Source organism: Camelus ferus, chromosome 6, assembly GCF_009834535.1.
Source record: "Camelus ferus isolate YT-003-E chromosome 6, BCGSAC_Cfer_1.0, whole genome shotgun sequence".
NCBI classification, from domain to species: Eukaryota; Metazoa; Chordata; class Mammalia; order Artiodactyla; family Camelidae; genus Camelus; species Camelus ferus.
Window position 1 is genome coordinate 48,346,595 of NC_045701.1, and position 25,610 is coordinate 48,372,204.

General features: G+C 34.9%; 1 long non-coding RNA gene across 1 annotated transcript in view; it reads left to right on the plus strand.

The window, feature by feature from the left end:
- Window positions 1-1,696: 1,696 nt before the first annotated feature.
- The window catches only part of LOC116664263, a 75,192-nt gene continuing 51,278 nt past the window's right edge, over window positions 1,697-25,610 (plus strand). Inside the window, exon 1 of the long non-coding RNA XR_004320684.1 lies at window positions 1,697-1,812. This is a non-coding gene — a long non-coding RNA (uncharacterized LOC116664263). The remainder of the gene's footprint in view (window positions 1,813-25,610) is intronic.

Here is a 25,610-nt window from a genome sequence, read left to right on the forward strand (position 1 = left end):
TTGCAATTCAAATGTTTTCCTTCTTCAATTTTAGTCTACAATTGCAAACACCACATTCCCTTCTTGCTTGTCATATCCTCAGGGCTTTGTTCTGCCACAGCTTTCCATGGTAATTTATAGAACCTGGTTCACTTTGTGTCACCACAGGTCATAGATGAAAATGGAAACAATTTGCTGTTAAGAAATCTTTCTGAAACAAAATGCAAATAACACACTGAAACAGACTAAGGCTATTTTGAAAGAGCAGTGTAATATAATTATAGCAGTTGTATTATAATAAAATTTTTTAATAGACTCTCATTCTCTCTCTCATTCTGTGTGTCAAAGGATATCCTTCTGTTTTTTTAAATTAAAATACTTTTTCTTAGGAACTTTTTATTGATTTCTGTTTTTCCCAATTAGTTAGCTTCAAGCCTCTGGACTGCGGTGGGAGTCAGGGAGACCTTGGAGTTATTCCCAAGTGTCTGCAAATCCACCTGTACACCAAGTATTGTCCTTATACTGAATGACATGTTTTTCACATATGTGGAGCATTATTTTTAAATATAGCAGGTGTGATTAAGTTACTTAAAACTGAAATAAAATCATAGCATTTTTTTTCTTTTATGTACTTGTTTAATAGGTTCTCAAAGCATCATCTGTCAAATCAGTATTTTCCATTGTAATTCTAAAACGGAGTTTCTAACACTCCTAGTTGTGAACCACTTCTCTAATATGTTGAATAACTAGAATTAAATTGGTCATTAAAAGAATTACTGAGTTTCAAATATGATTTTTTTTAAAAGCAGGGCTGCTTAATCGTGAGTTCATGGAAATAACTTGCAAAATTTTATGTGTACAAAACTATGCTCATTTTTTCTGAAGAGAAAATTCATAGCAGTGTTCATCCAATTAACAAAAGTGTCTGTGACCATAACAAGATTGGGAACTACTTTTTAGGGTGAGAGATAAACCTGAAAAGAATGAGTACACTCTAAATTTCCTTGAAATGAGCTATATTTTTAAAAAACGAAAAAAAAATCTAATTCAGCAAGCAAGAAAAGCTTTTGTAGACTGAGTTTGTAGGAAAGAGTAGCATATTCCAACAATAAATTGATTATACTCTTGTAGTTACCTAGAGATAAGGAAAATTCAGATATACTATTCATTCTTTCAGAAAAATATTGCCAATACTAAGCTGTTTTTATAGTTTACTCACTTTTATTTTGCCCCCTGTGTTTGTGTCACCAACCCTTCTGAGTCGATTCCCAAGAAGCGTCCTTCTGCCTGGTGTCCCTCAGGCCAATAGAATGAGACTGAGCTGGGTTCAGAAACAAAGGAAAACTTTATTCTTTGACCGAAGAATGGAGAGGTTCGGAGCTCTGGCTCCAGAGCACAAGCGCTGCGTTCTCCGCGCAGGCAGTGGGTGGGGCTGCTCTAGCGGGATCTCGCAGTGGGGAGGGGGCGGAGTTCTCGAAGGTTTGGCGCAGCTCACGCTCCAGAGCGCAGTGTCCCAGACGAGGTCTCTGCCCACGGCTCCCCGCCGCCGCCATCTTGAATTGCGTGTGAGCCCAGCGCTTCTGCTCACCGCTGGTCGAGCTGAGGTGTCTGACGCTGCGCTTCTGTGCAGGGAAGTGTAATCCGGTGGGTTAGTTGCAGGGCCTCTGCACTCGGACCCCTGTAGGCAGGTAAAACTAGGTTAGCCCAAAAGAAGAGGTTAGACCTTATCAACTACATTCCGTCTTACTTTCCTCTGCGATCTCCGTGGGCTTTGCTGGTGACCTAAGAAGCTATCATATACTGGAAGAAATACCTTAGACCACAAGTCGAAAGGTTGGTTTAAATTTGTTTTCTTCTGTTGCTTGATCACTTAATATTGGGAGAACAGGTTGTGATGCTTATTCTAAGAGTGGTCTGTTAATTAAAAATAAGTTGTACTGGTTGTCTTGTTTTGAATGATCAAGACAACTAGGTAAAATGACTCCCCAAAATGCTCGTTTCAACTAGTCACACTGCTATCAAGTAATTACGAATTTAATTTCCCTTTGCGTCAGTATTTCTACTTGTGAAACAAATTCAAGCATATATTGTCATTTACTTAATGGAAATGCTAAAAAAAAGATACTATTTGTAGACATACAAAATTCGGAAGATTAAAATATGCTTTGTAGTTCCTAGAAAATTCAAATTTCCTCACCAGAAAATAAAAAGCACATAGACCACACTGTCCATGGTCTACATGCTTTATAGCTAGTCTGACATCTTGGATTCCAGACCTATGCTTCTAAACCCAAGTTGCCTAGTGCTATAATTTGGGCAGAGGTGGATTTTCCTTTCATAGTGCTCATGTCGATAATAAAATGTGTAAAGAACACAACATTTTATTTTCAAGCACCAGTCAAAATTGTGCCTTGTCCAGTCACAAAATAATATGCTCTAGGCTTTTAAATATCACATATTTTTCTCAACAATATTTTACCTTGAGAATACATACATTCCTAACTGGCATCTTTTAAAGTAATTTCACAATGACTTTTGACTAATGGGCTAAGATTTTTTTTTTATTTTAAAATACTTTAATAAGATAAAATGTACTTATAGTGAAATGCATAGATCTTTAGTGTATGATTCAATGAGTTTTCACAAATGTATATACTTATATAAACATAACTTAATCCAAATATAGAACATTTCCACCTCTGCACAAAGTTCCCTGTACACAGCATCCCCGTAGGTGACCACGGTTCTGATTTCTATCACTATAGACTGGTTTGGGTTGTACACAAACTTATGTATATAAAATAATATAATATGTACTGTTTTGTGCTTGGCTTCTTTTCATGTACATACGTTTTTGAAAGTTGTCCTATTGCTTTTATCAGTAGTTTGTCCCTCCTTTTTTTCTTTCTTCATTATGTTTATACCAAAATCCGCTCTCCTATTGGTAGATATTTGGACTGTTTCCATTTTTTGACTACGATAAAGCTGTTATAAACATTTTTGCACAAGTCATTGTATAGATATGTTTTCATTTTTCCTGAGTAAATACTCAGGAGCAGAAATGCTTAATTATAGACTATGTATATGTTCAATTTTATTTAGAAAATTCCAAGCAGTTTTCCAAAGTAGTTGTACTATTTTATAATTCCATTGACAATATTATGGGAATTCTAATGGATCCATAGCTTCCTCAACATTTAAGGTTGTTAATCTTTATAATTTTAGCTATTCTAGTGAATGTGAAACAGTATTATCACTGTGGCTTTAATACACAATTTCCTGATGACTAAAGATGCCAGATACTTTTTAATATACTTTTTATTTCCTTTTAAATGTAGTCTTTTCCCCATTAAAATTTTTGGGCTTAAAAAAAATGATATGTAGCAGGTTTTTTTTTTTTTATGTATTTGGACACTTGGGTGTGTGTGTGTGTGTGTCCTGACTTGTCATTTTTTAAACATATCTTTAGAAGCACAGACTTCTGAAGTTTTGACATAAGTCCAATTTATTATCATGATGGCTAGTGCTTTTTGTGTACTCTTTAAGGGTCCTTGCCTTCCCCAACACTGTTAACAAATTCTGCCAAAATTTCTTATAAATTTATAGTTTTAGCTTTTATCTTTGGGCCTATGAGATGTCTTGAATTAAACTTTATTTTGGATTGAAGTAGCTTGCAGTTTGGTCTGTTGTTCCATCACCATTTATTGAAAACACTCTCCTTTCTCCACTGACCGTATAGGCGTTGGTCTATTTCTGGATTCCCTTATCTATCCCAGTGATCTATTTTTCTATCCTTTATACAAATGCCACACCATCTTGATCACTATAATTTTATAGTTAGTTTTGAAATCTGGTTGTGTAAGTCCTCCAACCTTGCTTTTCTGTATCAAGTCCTTTGGTAGGTCTTATACAGTTTAAACTTATCTTGTAAATTTATCTAGCAAAAAACAGTGGAATTTTTATCAGAATTTTGATGAGTCTACTATTTGATGATTTGGGGAAAATTGACGTTATTTCAATGTTTGATTCTTTTAATCCATGAACATATATCTCTCTATTTGTTTAGGTCTATATTAGTTTCTTTTAAAATGTTTTATAATTTCAGCATGCAAATATCTTGCAGTTTTTCTTATTGCAGATGAAATTATTTAAAAATTTTATTTTTCAATTACTTGTTGCTAGTATAGAGAAGTTCAATTTATTTTCTGTATTAACTTCTTACCCTACAACCTTGTTAAATTTGCCTATTAGTTCTAGTACTTTTTCTGTAGTTTACTTAGCATTTTATATGTAACATGGGATACATTTATCTAATTTTTATTTCTGTTAATAAAAACATTTTAATACTTTCCAATTTTTACACTTTTAATTTCTTTTGTTTTAAAATCACACTGATTAGATTTCCTGAACTTGGGGAACAGAGGATATTATTCAATGTCACTGATATATAATATTAGCTATAGATTTTCATAGATGCCCTTTATCAGATTGAGAATTTCCACCTCCGTTTTTAGTTTGTGAGTTTTTATCTTTCATGGGTGCTGAATTTTGTCAGTTGCCTTTTCTTTATTATTTCAATATGATCAAATATATTGATTTATTTTTTAATATTAACCATACTGAGTTATGATATATTCTGTTTTATATGTTTCTAGGTTTTATTACTTAAATTTTGTTTATGTTTTGTGGGGATGTTGATCCATAATATTTTTTTCTCTATAGTGTTTTTTGTGATGTTTTGGTAGTAGGATTAAGCTGGTCTCTTCAAACAAATTGTTAAGTGTTCTCTTCTCTATTTTCTAAAAAATGATTTAATGAGATTCTTTTTTTTTTTTTTTTTTACTTCCTTAAATGTTTGATAGACTTTATCAGCAGAAACAATTTGGATCTTTAGTTTTCTTTGTGAGATGATATTTATTTATAAATTTAATTTCCTTACCATATATGGGGCTATTCAAATGTCCTGTTCATTCTTTATCAGCTTTTAAAGTTGTACCTTTGAAGCAATTTGTTCTTTTCATATATTTTGTCAAATTTACTGGCGTAAAGCTGTTCCATATTTGCTTAATTTCCTTTTAATGTCTGTATGCTCCCTATTCATGGTGCTTCTTTCATTTCTGATACTGCTAATTAATATTTTGCCTTTTTTCCTTGTTTGTTTGCTTTAGAAATTTATCACTTTCATTATTCTGTTCAGAGAATCAACTTTCAACTGCTAATTTTCTTTATTGTCTTTTGTTTTTTCAGTTTTTGTCTATATCTAAATTAATGATTTTTTCTATTTGGGTTTAATTTGCTTATTTTTTTCTAGCTTCTTAAAGTGGGAACTTAGATTATTGATCTCCAGCTTTCCTCCTTTCAAATATAAATATTTAGCTATAAATTTACCTTTAAAATACCACTTTAACTGCATCCCATACATTTTATATATTGTGCATTTATCAAGTTAAAAATGTTTTCTAATTTTGCTAGTGATTTCATCTTTAACCTCTTAGTTATAAGATGTTGCTTAATTTATTTGGAGATTTCATAGGTATATTTATTAATTTAAATTTAATTCTCTTATGGTTAGAGAACATCCTGTATAATTTCAATATCTTAACATTCATTGTGAATTTATGGTTCACTGTATGGTCTATTATGGTGACCATTATATGTATACTTGAAAAGAATGTTTTCTGTAGACATTGGAAATAATTTTCCACACCTATTAATTAGGACAAATTGGTTGATAGTGTTGTTGAAGTGTTCTATACACTTATTTTTTTATCAGGGGTTATAAGAAAATAAAACATGATTATATTAAATGTATATTCCTGTTTAATTTTAGACTTCGATAAAACTTTATGGCAATTTATTTATAAAACATGGCCGTCTGTTTTTATGGAGGAAAGGTAGCACACAGGATGCAGTGTACTGTAATTCAAGGAACAGTGGAGTGAAAATCAGAAGTCCCAGGTTAATGTCTCAGCTATGCTACAAAATCCATTCTGGAGCTATTATTCCTTGAATTGGTAGCTTTTCATTTTCAGTGCATTTTTCTTTGCGGTGGCGGGGAGAGGTATAAATCAGAGAATCTTGCCAATACCTTTTGTTTACCCCATGTTTTCCTTTTGCCTGAAGTTTCATTGTAGAGCAGTATTCATTAGTTCCAGTAATATTTATTGATCTTCAGTTATTTTCAGGCACTCTTATGAATATTTGGATAGATATATCCATGAAGCAGATCAAATTTCTGCATTTCTGGAGCTTTTATTCTCATGGGGAGAAATAGTAAATAAGTAAATTGTGTAGTATGTTAGAAAGTGATAAATGCTGTGGGAAACATAGGGGAAGGTAACAGAGATCGGGGTTCTGGGTTTGAGAGTACCAATGACAAACTGTCAGGTGGGCACAGACTTGAAGGGAATAAGATAGTTAGCCAATTGGCTTTTTGGAGATAGAGGCTTTCAGGAAGAGAAGACAGTCATTGTAGAGATCTCAAGGCAAGAGAATGCCTTATGACATATATGGAGAACAGTAAGGAGGCAATTTTGGTAGATTAGGGTGAACAAGGAAGAGAGTAGTAAGAGAAAAGGTCTGGGAGAAGCCAGGTCACAGAGGACCGTTGAGCGATTTTAAGGACTTTTAGAAAAATTTCAAGTGAAATGGCTTTTATTGAGAGAAGTGTCACAATTTTACTTTTATTTTAAAAGAATCATTGCAGATATATTGATAATAGACTATAGGAGGACAAGGATTAAACAGAAGGATATGTTGAAAGCTATTGCAGTAATGTAGCTGAGAATTAAATTTGGTTCAGACTGTGATGATTGAATGAAGTTGATGGGAAAAAAAGTCAGATTCTGAATATATTTTGAATATACCACCAACAGAATTTATTTACTGTATATGGAGGTTGAATAAAAGAGATGATTCGAGGATGATGTCAAGTTTGTTAGCTTTAGCAACTAGAAGGACAGAATTAGCATTCAGTGCAATGGAAAATGTATTTCTTTTGGAGGAAGGAGAAGATTAGATACCCATATTTGGAAATGCTGAGTTTGAAATGATGTCTAGATATAAAGTAGGCATTTGAATATATGAATCTGGAGTTTGGTAGAGAGGTCTGGACTAGATATATAAACTGGGATGCTATAAGCATAGATATATTGAGATGGGGAAAAGGAGAGGATTAAGGATGGATTCTTGGGGCATTTCAAATTTAAGGGGTCTGGGAGAAGAGAGTAAACTAGCAGAGAACACTGGAAAAGAGTGACAGGAAAGGTAGGAAGGAAAACAAAAGAATGAGCTATCCTGGAAACCAGGTGAAAAAACGCGTATCAAATAAAGGCTGACGAGAGGCTTTAACAACAATGAAGGCTATGTGACTTTTGAGCAAGAGCAGCTTTTGGTGCAGTGTGTGGCAGAAGGTGAGCTGGGAAATCTGATAATGAAAGTTTTGCTGCAAAGGGAAATTAAGAAATGGGACAGTACTTGGTAGAGAAGTGTAGTCAGTAGGATTTTTTTCTTTTAAGTGGGGAGAAATTAGAAGCAATCTTAAAGACCTGTAGCTGTTATTTCTATTTATTTATTATTTGGATATGCCTACTTCATCCCCAAAAGTCTTTGAGGTGGGTTACAAAAAACAAAACAAACAAATTTAAAAAGTAAAACAAAATAACAAGGGGAACATTCAGTAACTTTGCCTTTTATAAAGCCTTGAAATTTATGCCCCCTAGGAAATAGAGTAGGCATCAGTTTGTATTTTAGAAGAGGAACATAGTTATTTTTTGTCTAGGTGGACAGAATAACTTACAGTGTAATGACCAGGATGCTAGGTTGTGTTGTGTTGAGTTGTGTGTGTGTGTGTGTGTTGCTTTTGTTTTTTACCATGAGACATATACATCATGGAGTCCTATTCTTGGTTTGTGAATCACTTTTCTCTTGCTGACATTAGAAGTACGTAATTTTGATATCTGTTTGGCCTAGCTGCTCTCAAAATCTTATTTAAAGTTGTATTTCTTCTTGCAGTTAAAATGGCATAATTACATGTTGGTTAAATTTTTCATTTATAAGTCGAGTTCTGAAATGTTACCTGGCTTTACAAGCAGACACAGAGTAGCATTTTCCTGCTTTTTGTAATTTATTCTCAAGATGATGCTTTATCAAACTGAAAGTTACTTTTAAAATCTTATAATCTTTTCCCCCAGTTTTATTGAAATATAACTGTTATAGAGCACTGTATAAGTTTAAGGTGTAGAGCAGAATGACCCGACTTACACATATTGTGAAATGATTACCATAGTATCCTTTAGGTACATCCGTCATCTCATATAGATACAAAAAAAAAAAAAAAAAGAAAAATTTTCTTTTCTCCTTGTGATGACGATTCTTAGGCTTTACTCTCTTAAGTTTCAAATATACCATATGGCATTGTTAACTGTAGTCGTCATGTTGTACATTGCATTCCAGTACTTATTTATCTTATTGGAAGTCTGAACCTTTTGACCACCTTCATCCAGTTCTCCCATTTCTTACCTTATGCTTCTGACAATCACAAATCTGATTTTTTTCTATGTATTTTGTTTTTTTCCTTCCTCCCTCCCTCCCTCTCTCTGTCTCTCTTTGTTTCTGTAAAATTCTGCATATAAATGACAACATACAGTATTTGCCTTTTTCTGTCTGACTTATTTCACTTACCACAAAGTCCTCAAGGTCCATCCATGTTGTCGAAAATAGGATATCCTTCTTTTTAATGGCTGAATAATATTCTGCTGTATATGTATGCCACATTTTGTTTATGCATTTATTTGCAGATGGACACTTCGGTTGTTTCCACACCTTGGCTATTATAAATAATGCTGCAGTAAACATGGGGGTGCAGATATCTCTTCAACATGGTGTTTTTATTTCCTTTGGATGTGTTCCCAGCAGAGGAACTGCTGGATCGTTCAGAAATTCATTTCTAAAATTTTTGAGGAGCCTCCGTACTGTCTTTTGTAGTTACTGCACAGGTTACAGTCCCACCAGTAGTGCACCAGGGTTCCCTTCTCCCACCTCCTTGCCAGCAGTTGTTATCTCTTGTCTTTCTGATGATAGCCATTGTAACAGGCATGGGGTGATTTCTCACTGTGGTTTTGATTTGTATTTCATTTATGATTACCCATGTTAAGCACCTCTTCATGTACCTGTTGGCCATCTTTATATCTTTTTTAGAAAAATGTCTATTCAGGTCCTTTATCCATTTTTTAATTGGATTTTTTTTTGCTATTGAGTTGAATGAGTTCTTTATAAATTTTGGATATTAAATCCTTATTAAATAAATAATTTGCAAATTTTTCCATTCCATAGGTTATCTTTTCATTTTGGTGATAGTTTATTTTGCTGTGCAGAAGCTTTTTAGTTTGATGTAGTCCCACTTGTTTATTTTTTATTTTCTTGCTTGTGCTGTAGGTGTCATATCATTGCCACGACCCATGTCAAAGAGCTTTTTAAAAAATATGTTTTCTTCCAGGAGTTTTACTGTTTCTGCTCTTACATTTAAATCTTTAACCCATTTTGAGTTAATTTTTGTGCGTGGTATAAGATAGGGATATCTTTCTTTTATATGTGAATATTCAAATTTCCATCACCCTCTATTAAAGAGGTTGTCTTTCCTACATTGAGTATTCTTATCTCCCTTGTCAAATATTGTTGACTGTACATATATGAGTTTATTTCTGGACTCTTAATCCTGTTCCATTGGTCTATGTATCTATTTTTTAGGTTTTTTTTTTTTTTTTTTTGTACCAGTCTAGACTGTTTTGATACTATGCTTTATAATATAGCTTGAAATCAGGTAGTGTGGTGACTTCCACTTTGTTCCTCCTTCTCAGGATTGCTTTGGCTATTTGAAGTCTTTGGTGATTTCATTAGTAATTAGTAATTGATCTTTTCAGATTTTCTATATCTTTCTGATTCAGTCTTTGTAGGTTCTGTGTTCTAAGAATATTTCCGTTTCTTCTAGGTTGTCCAGTTTGTTGGCTTATTGTTGTTCATAGTAGTTTATTATGGACCTGTGTATTTCTGTGGTATCATTTGTATTGTCCCCTCTTTCATTTATAATTTTGTTAATTTAGGTCCTTTCTCTTCTTTCCTTGGTTAGTCTAGCTTCAGCTTTGTTAATTTTGTTTATTTTAATCTTTGTTGTTTCTTAATGTAGATATTTATTGTCTAAGCTTCCCTCTTAGAACTGCGTTTCTGCATCCCGTAAGTTTTGGTATATTGTATTTTAATTTGTCTCAAGATATTCTTTTATTTCTTCTTTGATCCATTGCTTATTCAAGAGAGTGTTGTTTAACGTTCTTGTATTCATGAATTTTCCAGTCTCCTTCCTGTTATTGATTTCAAGTCTCATAATACTGTGGTCAGAGAAGATACTTGGTATGATTTCAGTCTTTTTTGAATTTGCTAATTTTCAGTCTTCTTGAATTTGTTTGGGGTCCATATGGTCTATCCTAGAAAGTGTTCCATGTGCACTTAATAGAATGTGTATTCTGTTGTTGACTAGAATGTTCAATATATGTCTGTTGGGTCAATTTGATCTATAGTGTTGTCAAATCCACTATTTTAAAAATTGATTCTCTGGATGGTCTCTCCATTGTTGGTAATAGTTAAGGTATTATCATCCTAACTATTATTGTCTTGCTATTTATTTATCCTTTTAGCTCTGTTAGTTTTTGTTTATATATCTAGGTGCTCCAATATTGGGTGCATGAATATTTACAGTTGTTATATCTTCTTGATGGATTTACCCCTTTATCATTATATAATGGCTTTCTTTGTCTCTTTTTACCATCTGTAGTTTAGCATCTATTTTGTATTACATAAGTATAGCTACCCTGCTTTATTATCTTTTTACACTGTTTGCTTAAAATATATTTTTCCGTCATTTTACTCTCAGTCTACATGTGTCTAAGGCTAAAGTTGAGTCTCTTGTAGGCAGCATATAGTTGGCGCTTGTTTTTTTTTAATCCATTCAGCCATTGTGTCTTTTGATTGGAGAATTTAATTCATTTTTGTTTACAGTAATTATTGACAGGCTAGGACTTATGTTGCTTTTTTTTGTTTTCTGACTGTTTCGTTGATCCATTGTTTCTTGCTTCTTATCCTGCTTTTTGTTTAATTTTTTGCTATCTTTTGTGTTTTGATATCTTTTGATAACAGAATGCTTTGACTTCTTTATCATATTCTTTTATATATTTACTATAGGTTTTCCCTTGTGGTTACCATGAGGCTTACATAAAATATCTTAGAATTATAATATCCTTTTTTAAACTGATGACAACCTATGTCAATAGTGTTCCTAAACTTTACACTTTTACTTCTCTTCCTCCTCACATTTTAGGTTATGTTGTTACATTTACATAATTTTTTAAATTGTGTATCTAATAACAAGTTATGGTAGTTCTGGTTGTTTTTACTACTTTAAAAAAAAAAACCTTTAAAATAGAATTGTAAGTGAATTATGCACCACCATTACCATATCACTGAATCTAACTTTGACTGTGTGTTTTCTATTACAAGTGAGTTTTATGCTACCTTCTTATATTTTTATGATATTAATCAGCATTCTTTTACTTCTACTCAAAGAAATCCATTTAGCATTTTTTTAAGACAGATCTAGTGGTGATGAAGTCACTCAGCTTTTGTTTGTTTGAGAAAGGCTTTATCTCTCCATTTCTGAAGGACAGCTTTGCTGGATATAGAATTCTTCATTGACAGTTTATTTTTATGTCAAAGAATATTCTGCCTATGTTTTCTTCTAGGAGTTTTATGGTTTCAGGTCTTACATTTAGGTCTTTAATTCATTTTGACTTTATTTTTGTATACAGTGTGAGGGAGTGTTCTAATCTCATTGATTTACATGTGACTGTTTAGTTTTCCCAGCACAACTTGTTGAAGAGACCAACCTATCTTCATTGTATATTCTTTCTCCTTTGTTGTAGATTAATTGACCGTATGTGTGTGGGTTTATTTCTGAGCCCTTTATTCTGTTCAATTGATCTATGTGTTTGTTTTGTTCCAGTAGCACGCTGTTTTGATTATTGTAGCTTTGTAGTAAAGTCTGAAGTCTGAGAAGGTTATGTCTCCAGCTTTGTTCTTTTTTTCTCAAGATTGCTTTGGCAATTCAGGGTCTTTTGTGGGTCAATATGAATTTTAGAATTATTTGTCCTAGTTCTGGGAAGAATGTCATGGGTATTTTGATAGGGATTGTGTTAAATCTGTAGGTTGCTTTGGGTAGTATGGCCGTTTTAACAGTATTAGTTCTTCCAAATGGGAAGCGTGGGATAGCTTCCCATTTCTTAGAATTATCTTCAGTTTCCTTCATCAGTGTTTTATATAGTTTTCAGAGTATAGGTCTTTCACCTCCTTGGTTAAGTTTATTCCTAGATGTTTTATTTTATTTTTAAATGTAGTTTTAAATGTGATATTTTTACTTTTTCTTTCTCATTTCTTATTATTAGTGTATAAAACTATAACAGGTTCCTGTATATTAATCTTGTATCCCACAACCTTGCTGATTCATGTATTAGTTTTAATAGTTTTTTTTTTTTTTTTAGTGGCGATTTTAGGGTTTTCTATATAAAGTATTATATCATCTGCAAATAGTGACAGTTTACCTGAAGTTTCCTCTTCCCTTCCAATTTGGATCCTTTTATTTCTTTTTCTTGTCAGATTGCTGTAGCTAGGACTTCCAATACTGTGTAAAATAGATATGGTGAGAGTAGGAATCCTTGTCTTGTTCCTGAATGTAGCCAGAAGGCTTTCAGCATTGAGTATGATTTAACTGTGGGCTTGTCATAAATGGACTTTATTATGTTGAGATATGTTTCTCCGACACCCACTTTGATAAGTGTTTTATCATAAATGGATGTTGAATTTTGTCAAATGCTTTCTCTGCATCTGTTGAGATGATGATGTGATTTTTGTCCTTCCTTTTGTTCATGTGATGTATCATATTGATTAATTTGCAAATGTTAAACCATCCTTGTGACCCTGGAATAAATCCAATTTGATTATGCTGTGTGATCCTTTTCTATGTGTTGTTGGCTTCGTTTTGCTAATATTTTTTCAGAAGATTTTGCGTTTATATTCATCAGAGATATGGCCTAAATATTCTTTTCTTTGTAGTGTCTTTGTCTGGTTTTGGTATCAGGATAGTGGTCACCTTGTAGAATGATTTGGAAATCTTCCTTCCTCTTCAACTTTCTGAATAGTTTGAGAAGGATGGATATCTTTTCCCACTCCCTCAATTTTAGTCATGAAAATGACTTTAGCCCTGAAGTGAGTCTCACATAGGCAGCTTATTGAAGGATCTTATTTTTCTGTCAAATCAGCCATCCTCTGTCTTTTGATCAGATCATTTGGTCCAGTTGGCATTTAAAGTAATTATATAGGTATGTACTTACTGTCATATTATTGTTTTCCAGTTGTTTTTGTAGTTCTTCTCTGTTCATTTCTTCTTCTTTTTGTGTTGTGGTTTGATCATTTTCTTTTGTAGTATACTTGGGTTCCTTTCTCTTTGGATTTTGTGTATCTATTGTTGGTTTTCGCTTTGTGGTTATGATGGGGTTCATATGTGTTGATCCATAATTATCTCTACTTAATTTACACTGAGATTCATTTAGGTTCAAATGCATTTAAAAATATGTCCATTTTTAAACTTCCCTTCCCCACATTTTGTGTTTTAGATGTCACATTTTATATCTTCATGCTTATCTCATTGTTGTTGATTGTAGTTATAGTTGCTTTTATAATTTTATTTTAATCTAGGTACTGGCTTCACTCCTTACTATATATTTGCCTTTCCAATTAGGATTTTCCCTTTCCTATAGATTCTTACTTCTTTTCCATTTAGAAAAGACTCTTTAGCATTTCTGTTAAAGTAAGTTTAGTATTGCTGAATTCTTTGTTTTTGCTTGTCTGAGAAGTTTTTACCTCTCTTCTATTCTGAATGATTATCTTGCTGTGCAGAGTATCCTAAGTTGCATGATTTTCATTTCAGCTCTTTGACTATATCATGCTGCTCCCTTCTGTTCTGCAGTTTCCGTAGAGAAATGAGCTGATAGCCTTATGGAGACTCCCTTATATGTGACTCTTTGTTTGTTCTTCCCTTTAGAATTCTTTCTTTAACTTTTGTCTTTTTAAATTATAATATGTCTTGTTGTGGATTGGTTTGGTTTATCTGGTTTAGGACCCTCTGTGCTTCCTGTATGTAGATATGTTTCCTTTAGGTTTCAAAGTTTTCAGCCATAATTTCTTCAGATACATTTTTAATGCCCTTTTCTTTCTCTTCTCCTTCTGGAACCTGTATAATGCAAATGTTAACATGGTTAATGTTATACCTTAGATCGTGTATATTGCTTTTATGTATTTTTTTTTTCATTTTTCTTTCTGTATGCTGTTCTGATTGGGCGACTTCCATTATTCTATCTTCCAGATCACTTATGTGTTCTGCTGTGTTCTTTAGTCTGGCATTCATTGATTCTACAGTGCTTTTTATCTCAGATATTGAATTATTTATTTTTGATTGCATCTTCTTTGTATTTCCTAGTTCCTTGTTAAATAATCTGTGTTTAAATCAATTCTCTTCCCTAATTCAATTAGCATTTTTATTATCAACATTTGGAATTCTTTGGTAAATTATTTATTTCTGTCTCATTTTTTAGTTTTTTCAGGGATTTTTCTCTTGCTCTTCCAGTTTAAAGTAGTTCCTCTGCATTTTCATTTTACTTAACTTTCTCTGTCTATGAATTTGAGTGAAATAGTTACCTATTGTGGTCTTGAAGTTGTGTTCTTTTGTGGAACAGTATATAGACTGTGTTTGCTCAATGCCTTTAGTGGGAAGGCTGAATTTAGTGTGGATGCCAGTCATGTTTTATCTCAGGGTTGCTGGCCTCTATCACCTTGGTAGGGGGTGTGGCTGGTGATGGAGGAGCTAGAGCCTGCACAGAGTTTGAAGCAATTCTTTCTGTTCAGTGGCCATCACCACCCTGTCGGGGGCGAGATCTGCTCCTGAACTGCTGGAGCAGGAGCCCTGAGGGTTGGGCTTGAGCTGGCTCTGTTTCCTCTAAGTGTGTTTTTCCTTTTCCCTGCACTGGGGCCTTAACCCCAGAGGAGGGAAGTGCTGAAGCAAGTGGGACTTGTGCACATACAGAAATTCAGTGCACTGCCTGTGCAGGTGTCACACATAGCCTATGGTCTCGTCTTTTTGCCTGGCATGGTCATCCAAGATCTAGTGCTAGTCTGTGCTGTGGAATGGGCAAGGCTAGAGCATTTGCTCACCTTGGGCTCGGGACATAGTGAAGCAGTTGTGGGAATTCTGGTAGCCATGCTGCCATCAGAAGTCTGGGCTGCTTCTCACGCATTGTTTGAGTAAATGCCAGGAATGGCCACCACTGCCCCACCTGGGCTATGCCTTGGGCCTCTGGGTCACCTCTGTGTTCCTATATTAAATCTTTTCCCAGGTCCTGGTCACCCTAGATCCAGTGCCAAGTTGTGGCATGGAGTGAGGGGGCCAGGGCATTCACTTGGCTCAGACTGGGGAGCATGGCAAGGCAACAGTAGTTAGGGTAAACTCTCTCCTCCCTGCCTGGGGCAAGGCAGCACCTGTGCACTCCTCACGAGTGGAGTCTAGCCTTCTCTAGTCTTCGTTTGTCCCAGCAGTTCTCCAAGCAGCCAATGGGACTTTCCTCCTTCTTGCAGGACCCCAGGACTGGGACACCCAGTCTGTGGCTTGACCCACGCACTCCCCAGGATGAGTGCCTACCCATGTGATCTTCCTCTTCTTTAGTCCCCTCCCAGGGGCACAAGTTCTGTCCTGATGCTTTTCTTCCCATCCTACCTGATTATATATGTGTCTTTCTTATAACTTTGGTTGTGTGGGAGTCCTTCTGTCAGTTTCTAGTTAGCTTTCCGTGAGAATTGTTCCATATGTAGATGTATTTCTGATATGTTCATGGATGAATGTGAGCTCTACCTCGTCTTACTCTGTCATCTTGATCTCCCTCCCAAATGCTTCTTTTATAAATATGCTCTCATTATCTTAATCTTGACATTTTTACCCGCTGTGGTAGTTGCTCTTGAGAGCATCCTCTTGTGATATTTATGGTTGTGATTTCTTGTGTTCTTTGAGGTCAGAGGTACTCAATTTTGACTAGAAGCCAAAAAAGAGCATGAGTCCATTTCTTGTCCATACTCCCTTTTGGTTATATATCCAAGTTTCCATATATTTAGAATCAATTTCTTTCAAAATTTCCTCCTTTCCCCAAGGTTTGATAAACACCCACATTTCAGCCAGTTGTTTTTTGGAAACTTAAAAATATTTCTTCTATAGCTTTATTTTCCATGGTTTACTCATTTATTCACACTCTCTCCCTCTAAGAAGACTACTGCATTAAAATTCTTAGTTCAAAAAACATCACCACAAGAATTCTTCATAGAGATTTAAAAATGCATTGAAGAGTTGGAATTGTCATGAACAAGAATTCTGCCTCCTATATATTGTCAACTCTTTTATGGAGCCACTTATTTATATATCAGAAACATAAGCACATCCAATAGAACAAAGAATACTTTCTGTTAGGCTTAGAATTCGTTGGTATATTAATCCTAGGGAGTCTTAGGAAAGAAATGGGCAAGGTTGAAATATAAAGTTGTGTTCAGTGCACCAGAGGGAAGAAAAGGAGTCATCTGAGCCACGATTTACCTGTCTTCATTTTCTGAGTCCAACCCTTAAAAATGTCTAGTGTGGTGAAGAGAACAAATAAGAGCAAATTAACTTTCATTTTCCAGCAGGGGAAGATGGGAGATACTCAGGAGTGAATCAATCACTCTGCCACTTGGTTCACTGACAGCATTCATCCGTGTGAGCAAACTTCTGTGCGGGCAATGCCAGTGAAATTTATTTCTCAGAGCGAGTTACTGCTTGCATTCAGGGTGTCTCATCTTTCTGGCAATCAAGATAAACTGTGTCTCAGTAGTAATATTGTAGCAAGCTATTCTTTACTGTGAAGATCCAGTAATGACTGTGTCTTACATTTGCATTAATTCTGACAAGATTTACTGGTGCTTTGCTGGTGCTTGCTGATCTGTAAATTTCAAAATGGCAAACAGCAACAAAGGTCAACACAGCAATAATATTAACAGTTTTAGAAAAAAGGTTGAGAAACTCAGAGATTCCAGTTGATAACTTTGGTGAGAGGGAAATTCAGTGAATGGTTTTGTCATCTATTATTTCCCTCTTTCTTTTATAAGGTAATGATAATACTGTAGCAAAGGAAGCATGAGGTCATAAAGATCAATAATGGAATCAGAGGGGAGGGTACAGCTCTTTGATAGATTGTGTGCTTAGCATGCATGAGCTCCTGGTTGAATCCCCTGTACCTCCATTAAATAAATAAATAAATAGACTTAATTACCTCCCCTCTAAGTTAAAAAAAAATAGAATTAATAATGGAATTTAGTTTAATTATAGGTAACATTTTCTCTAGAATCTATATTTTACAAAAACACTGGGAATTATGATGAGAAAATGGAGATCCTTGAATATTATAGTTTATACCTACAGCACATAGTTGAAATTTTTTGAAGGTTAAGGACAGCTCAGTAACACTTTAACACTTTACTCTGTAATATATTCCTCACTAAGAGGAAACTCAGAATTAGAAAAGCATGTTTAAATAGAAAGAGATACTATCACCTTGATTCTTTTGGTTTCTAATGGGAGAAATGTGTTCACATCGTACAGGATTCACATCTTGTGTGAAATTTTTCCTGATGCCTCTAGAATGCTGCTGAGTAGCTGAAATGTGTAGCTCATACAGACGGGACTCACCACAAGACAGCTGGCTAAATAGTAATGTGTGGTTTCACTAATCCAGATATCCATCTTGAATAAAACCTGGATGAGTTCTTAGCTTAGGCATCTTGAAGAGCATAGAAGAATGAATGCAGAATAACTGAATCCACTGAGTGGGAAGAGAACTTAAGTGCAGTTTGCTCTGTAGTTAAATGGTATTATATCCAGCCAAATATATATGATATTGAGAGCTCTAGTGTAAAACCTGCTAACTTTTCTCAATAAAGACATGGTGAAAATTCTAAAGGAGAAGAGAATAGTTTGTTCTTAGTATGGGCTCCTTTCTTATTTTGTTGTTTCAAGTTTTCTAGGTGATCTGAAACAAAATTTTGCTTACACTAGAACCATTACTACTTGCAGAAGAGTGTCAATCTTTACTCATAGTATCTTTATAAATTAGATTCCAAAGGAAGTTTGATCCCACTAATGAATTGGTACAAATGCTCTTCAATAAATTCTGTTTGTGGCCCTGCACCTCTTCATCTTTTTTTGTTATCTGCATGCTGTTAGTTTTTCATGCTGTGTCCTAAATTTTCCCTGATATGGTGATTGGAGAGGCTGTAATCTGTCTTTTGGTGAGGAGAGTTATTTCCTGAATGGGGTCTCAGCCATAGCAGTGCTTGTATTGGGATGAAGGGCCATACCAGCTGCTCTGTGAGACAGTTCAATATCTTTTCTAGTTAAAATGGCTCATGGTTTTCCTTTTGAATCATTTCACATCTGATGTAACATAAGCCTTGGAGACAAAGACTGAGGATGAAAGCTTGCAAACATTAGACATTTGTAACACCCAACATACTTGATGCCATAAAGAATAAGAGAATTATGAGGTGTGGCATCTATGGGGAAGAGACTTCTTTTCTCAGGAGATGTACCACAATAGAGTGAATTACCACCCCAAATTCTTCACCTCTCCTTATATTCATGCCCTTTGCTATGTGAATGGAAGTTTTCCTACTGCTGGCCAAGTTCTTTGACACTGTCATGTGAAGAGTTTCCTTTTGATAGCTGTTGTCCTTTTAGCATTGACACTAGAATGAACATACTTGGTGCAGTTCTGAGCCCAACCTATAGAATAAAGATAAGTCCTGTGGAACCTGCAGGAAGAACCAGAGGCACCCAGCCCCAAGTTAGCTGACCTCCCAACTCACGACCAGCAGTCATGTGAGTGAAAATAATTGGTGGCTATTTTAAGGTAATGGTTCTGAGCCAGGTATGATTTTGCCTCTGTAAGGACATTTAGTGAAGTCTGGGAACAGTTTTGGTTGTCAGAACTTGAGGGATGTTACTGGCATCTAGTGGGTAGAGATGTTGATAAATATCCTACAATGCACAGGAAAGCCCCCTCCTATGAAGAATTATCTGGCCTCAGAATGTCAATAGTGCTGCTGTAAAGAAATCCTATTTTAAGGTAATAGCTAATTGATACAGTCACCATCTGCTCTCTTCTACTAGATTCTCACTGACCCCCCCCCCCCACACAAATACACACTCACGCACATGCACACACACACACACGCACAAAAGAGTCCAAATTGGCCAGAATCCAGAAGCACCATTGGACTACAGCTTATTAGTGAGCAGAATTTTATGCCTTTTAGACATGACTGTTCTATGTGTTGTCTTGTTGTTTTTGTCACAATACTACAACTAGGCAAGACCTATGTCCTTGGGGGTAAATCCAACTGTCTCCCTTTTTCTTCTCTCCTTCCCTAGGATCTTTTCTGAATTTCTTGCTCACTCATATTCCGTCTTGTTAGATGATCCTGAACTTGCCTCCCGGCCCCATGAAATAGATCAGGTTCGATTAAGCATGAGGGCTTTCTGCTACTTGCTCAGTTGTAAATGCAATGGTTCTTTGATTCCCATTCTGCTATTTTCTTTAGTACATTGGGCTCCCCACTATGTGGGTTGCCCTAGGAGCCCCACAGGGAAGAAGGTGTTTGATGTTACAGGATGTAGGCATTTCTTGGTCCCAAGTGGCAGTGTCATCAAGTAGCACTAAAACCTATCCCTGAGATCTTCACAGGCTCACAGCTGTTAACTTGTATAGTAAAAATGTTAAATTCCGTAAAAGTTCAAAGAAGGAGGTGTGAAAGTCACTGAGAAAGAATTCATGGAGAAAACAGAGAACATTCAACAACTATTTGTTGAACCAATTTCAAATAGGTACATTTCAAAAAAAAATTGAAGTACAGTCAGTTATAATGTGTCAGTTTCTGGTGTACAGCACAATGTCCCAGTCATGCATATACATACATATATTCATTTTCATTAACGGTTATTACAAGATATTGAATATTAAGTGTTCATCGCATTTCAAAATGTAGCCTCAGCATTTTTTCTACACTAGTCTTATCGAACTTAGTCTCTTTTTTTCTCCACACAATTAAGAAACCAGATGACTCACTGCTCTCCAAATAAGCTGTTGTATGTGCTCTTCTTTCTGCTTCCAACTCATTCCTTGCATTTATAAAACCATTTACATTTTAGCATTTATAGCTGACCTCTAATGATGCCTTCTTGGTCTTTTCTGTTGGTCTTTTAAAAAATTTTTTCTTTTCTTCCTTTGAACTTATTAGAACTGTGTTTTATATTTCTTAGTGTTTCCAAACTCTTGACAGATATTAATCTTTGGGATTCAGAAATAAGAAATTGAAATTCCCAGAATTCTTGCTAATTCCTGAAGTCGTAAGATATTCTTCAAATACTTCATATTTTTATGTTATTATGGATTTCTTAAAAAGTTGTACAGTTAATAGGAAATATTAATTTAGGAATATTTACAAGGATAATAGTCTATAGTAAATATTCAGATGCTGGAAAATGCCAGCCAACAGTATTTAGTAGTGTTCACAAATAGTATAATGTTTGGATCTTGAAATAATATTAATAGCACATAGAGAATCACCTGTCAAAACTGCCAATTTAAGCCCTTATTTTACTTCCATTATGTGTTTTTTTTTGTTTCACTCATATGATTTGTTTACAGTGAAATATACATGTAAACAAGTTAATATTTATTTTATTTGAAAGAATGACTGACCATTAGCAGTGGACAAGACCCAGAATACATATATGCTTAAGCAAGGCAACAGCTACAAGCGAGATTGACTGATCAGTGTTTTCTGTGTTGCTTTCAACTTGATGCCATTGATTCTTTTTCATCGATAATACCTCTGTGTTAATTGTTAAACTTTAATTTTCTCAGGAGAATTATAATACTTTTTTCCTCTTTCTGATTTCTTAACTGATTTTGGGGGGATTTGACAAAACATAAGTTTCCCAAGAAATGCCAGGAAGGAATTTCAGTGTGAAATACTAGTGCCTCTCAAAGTACATATCCTGCCTCTTATGTGCATATTCAGACTTCTAGATGATACGAGTCTGCTGTAGATTTTGTAAAGAGGAGCAATACGATAAATGCAGGCCTTTATTAACATTCATCTGAGAACAGAGAAATGTCCAGTTGCAAGTGGTAGGGAACAGGATGGGAATAAGTGAATTCAAACAGAGGATAAATTATAGACGCTATTGCAGTAGTCCAGGTATGAAGAAAGCTAGCTTAGAATAGGGGATGCAGGAATAGGGAAATGACTTGATAGTGAATTGATAAGGACAGTAGAGCAGAGGGAATGGTCTAAGAGCTGAACTGTTAAGCTCGGGGACTAACAGAGTTGTGGGAGTATTAATAGAAATAGGGAATTCGAGAAAAGAAAGTAACCCCTAGGAAGCACTGGCTAACATGCCAGGAACTGTATTACTCACTTTCATATATTATTTAGATTAGAAGTAGAGTCAGTTCAAAGAGGGAAGGTCATCTGTTTGGAAATGGAATCTAGAGTTTGGAGGAGATGGAACAATCAGTGGTGATGTCTAATTGGCAATTGGAAATAAAGTACTTAATTTTAGGTGCGAGGTCAATGTTTGTTACACAGGTGTATTTTTGAGGAATAAAAATACAGATGATGTTTACAGCTGTGAAAAATCAGCATGGGTCTCCTTGAGCTGGTCCAAGTCTTATCACCATTTAGAATGGAATATTAAGTATCATAAACTGAAAGGAAGTGGAAAAAGTATGTTTTTCCATCTTATGATTGGCATATGTTAGAAAAATCCCAGGGTATGTTTAACTAGTTCGCTTCTATGTTTGGATACATAACGTAACTTATTAATTATATAAGAAACTTTTGAAATGTAAGCTGTAAGGATTCTGTTAGGGTCTGTTGGGCTCATGACCTACTGTGCTAACAAAATGAGCCCTAGCCTCAGATTTGAGTGCAGTGACTTTTGGGAATTTTTGGAATGTAATCAAGTTGCTCTTTTAAAAATCAACACCATGGATGATTTGTTATTAGAATCAAGGAATGGGCAGCAGATACGGTTTTAGGCTTAAACATCAAGGTCCAGTGCTGTTCTCCATTCTTCCTCATTCTATGAGTGATTAAGTAATTCACTCACGGCACTAAAAGAAGTCAGAGGAAGAGTAATGATCTGAACTCTCTGACCTCAGGGGTTTTCCCCACTGACATCTTTGGTTCTGGAAATGTAACCTGGTTGGGGAAAAAAAATTTTTAAAAATAAAACAAAACCCTATGAGTAAGGAAGGAAGAATGACCTGTTAATGTAAATAGTAAGCATGGTAAAATGATGGGATTGGTCAGTGATAGTGTTAGTATATTTGTTATCAGAAACCTCTTCTCCTAGAGGAAAAATTGAGAAGTCATAAAGATATTGGGGAAAAAAGTGGGAAAATGGTGAGAAACTGAAAACACAAATACTTTACTCCTGGCCTTTTGCTCTCTGACTTTTACGATCCCATTTATTTTTCAGCTGTGTGCTTGTCCTTGCTCTTTAAATTCCCTTTTTTTTCTTGGCAGCTATATTTAGAGCTGTTCCTTTGACTAATAGAATACTCCGCTTGTGTGAGTTTGATGTGTCTCCTTTAAATATATGATGAAGTAGCTACTCTCTAGGATGCGTCAGGAATATTTTCCTTGCAAGCACAGGGATAATACACTTAAGATGCATTAATGGAACTTGGTTTAAGTGAAAACCATTCTTCATTTCATATATCCAGCACTCTTCTTTTAAAAGACAGTGACTTTATTATTCAAAGCCACATTTAACCAGAAGAATTTTCGCCAGAGTTAGCCACTCAGTCATAGAGCAGAAGTGAAAGTCGTATGCTGCTTATAGCCCAAGTGCAACTGCCTTACTGAACATTTTAGCAGATTGTACCAATGCTATGATTACAGGGAATCTACTATGAGAAGTTTTCTAAGTTACAGGCCAAGAAACGCATTGAATTTCAATCAGATGTGGTACGTGTTGTGTTATAATTATTAATGAAGGCACTCTACCCTTCTTTGAAGGGGAAACACAACTCAGTTGCCCCTGTGTTCTTTGTTTTATATCCTTTCAGACAATTTCAGTGACCACAATTGAATCTCCTGTTAATTTTTGTCCAAACTTAATTTACTATCAAATAAATGATGCCGATTTGGAATAATTTGTTCAGCTACTGTGATTTTAAGGTTTCCATTTTTGTTCACTGAACAAATTCTCAATTATCTCAGGGCATTGAAATGCTCCACAAATCTTTGTGCAGTCAAAGTTATTTCTGTGAATAATGTACAAACTAACCTCTTGGGAGCCCATCTATATTTGAAAGGTTTACTAATGGGCTGTTTCTTCGCCTTGCACATATGCTGGTTTATAATTTACAGCAGCCCTGCAGGAGCTGTGTCTAATCCCTCGGCCCTGCCGCACATCACAGCACATAGCTCTCAGCTGCCACAAATCCCTGTCTGGGAACTTTCTGTTCTCTTCTTTCCCTACAGTTTATGGCATTTTGTTTCTATGGTTGTAGCATTTCTAATTATTTAATTGAGCCCAAACATGTTAAATTTTATGCCATTATAATCCTTCAATAACTTTCTTCTTGAAGATAGACATTTACATTTTCTATAATATTTTTACTTTTCAGTCCAAGATATATGGATTATCATCATTTCTTTTTATAATCTAGTGACTGGTTGAGGAGTCAAAACAACTGGAATGTTCTGAGAGTATTTTTTGTGGTTGTTTCTCCCATTGCTGTTCATTATCACCCACCTATGTGCCAGATATGCTGCTTTCTCTGCCTTTGCAGATATTTCTTCAAATCAAGGATGAATCTCTTTGGGAATAGCAGTTGTCTTTTGTCTTTGGGTTTCTTAGACATATGTTCACACTTGGATTTGTGGAATGGAAGAAAGCCAAATTAATTATGCTTTTACTCTTTCAGTTTCTTGACATGCATTTTTAATCCAGCTGCTATCATATTAGCTTAATGCCTCCTACATTAGAGGCTTCTATTGAAGGAACTGAATTGTACTTTGTTAGTTTTAGTTTTGAAATCTTTAAGTGATTTACAGGACTAAATTTGATCATTTGTTTTTAGTATTTTACTTCATTTTCTAATCAATATTATCTCTGTCTTAAATACAACCCAATACCTCTTTTTGATTTTTGATCTTTTCTTCCATTTTACTGATATTTACAGTTGCTCACTATTTCTCCTTCATCCTACTTCCAGTTAGATGCAAATTAGGTATAGTAGCTTTGGATCTGAAACTGACAAAGCTTTCTGATCCCTTTCTTTCAAGAGGAAACTGCTTTCTTATTAGTGAGAACTACCTTCTGCTTATTGAATTTAGAGTATACTCTAGTAGTCAGGCCGTTTCATTTAATAATGAACCATTTTACATTCACATTGCTTCCAATTTTATTTTGTTTTTCTTGGTATAATCCTAAAAATTGTCTATTTTAGAGGAAAAAATAATGTGTTCTCTGTTCTTGGTATTTGGAAATTCAGTTTTTACATCAGTGCTTCAATTTATTGAAAGCCGTTTTTACAAAAGAGTGTATCACTAAGAGTAAGTCATTTGTTGCACTAGTCATTCTTATAAACTTTTTGCTATTTCGTGAGCTTTCACATTCTTGGGGCTAACTCAAAACCAGCCAGATGCCTATGGAGAAGGGAGAGTCAGGCTATCTTAAATATAGCAATATGGGATATCCATGGAAATATAAGATTAGGGCCATAATTACTGATTTACATTGGTAATACAACATTCTCCCTTTCCTATTAAACTTTTCGTTGGGAGAAATGACTAATAATGTGACATTTTTTTTTCATTATATTCTCTGTGATGAGAATATGAGACTGAAATGCCTATTACATTTATGAATGATGGCTGAGTGCAGTAACATTTTGATTTATGTATGTGTGTGTCTACACTGTACTGTTGGCCAGTTGCCTCATTCATTTTGACTCTGCAGCATTCTGACTTGTGGTTTGAAGAATTAGATAACCCAAATGCAGAATACTAAGAACCTATAATTCAAAGGCAACATCAATCTCACAATGCAATTTTCTCATTAAAATGAGATTGTAGTGATATATGCCAATATCATAAACTGCTCTCATTAGATGATTGGTATTTAAATTGGACAAGGAGCAAATTGAAACCAACCCTATTGAAGATAATTTATTGCATTTGTTTCTCAAGTGTGTTGTAGTATTGACAGGCTGTTAGGTAATTATATCTTTTTTTTTTTTTAATATGGATGCAAAAGGCCTAAGGTGCACGAGGATCATACTTTTGAGTTTTAGAATGTTAAATATCAATTACTGGTACTTGTAAATCCTCCTGGATGTGGCAGAGACCCTGGGACTTAGGCAAGAATCAGGGTGCAGGAA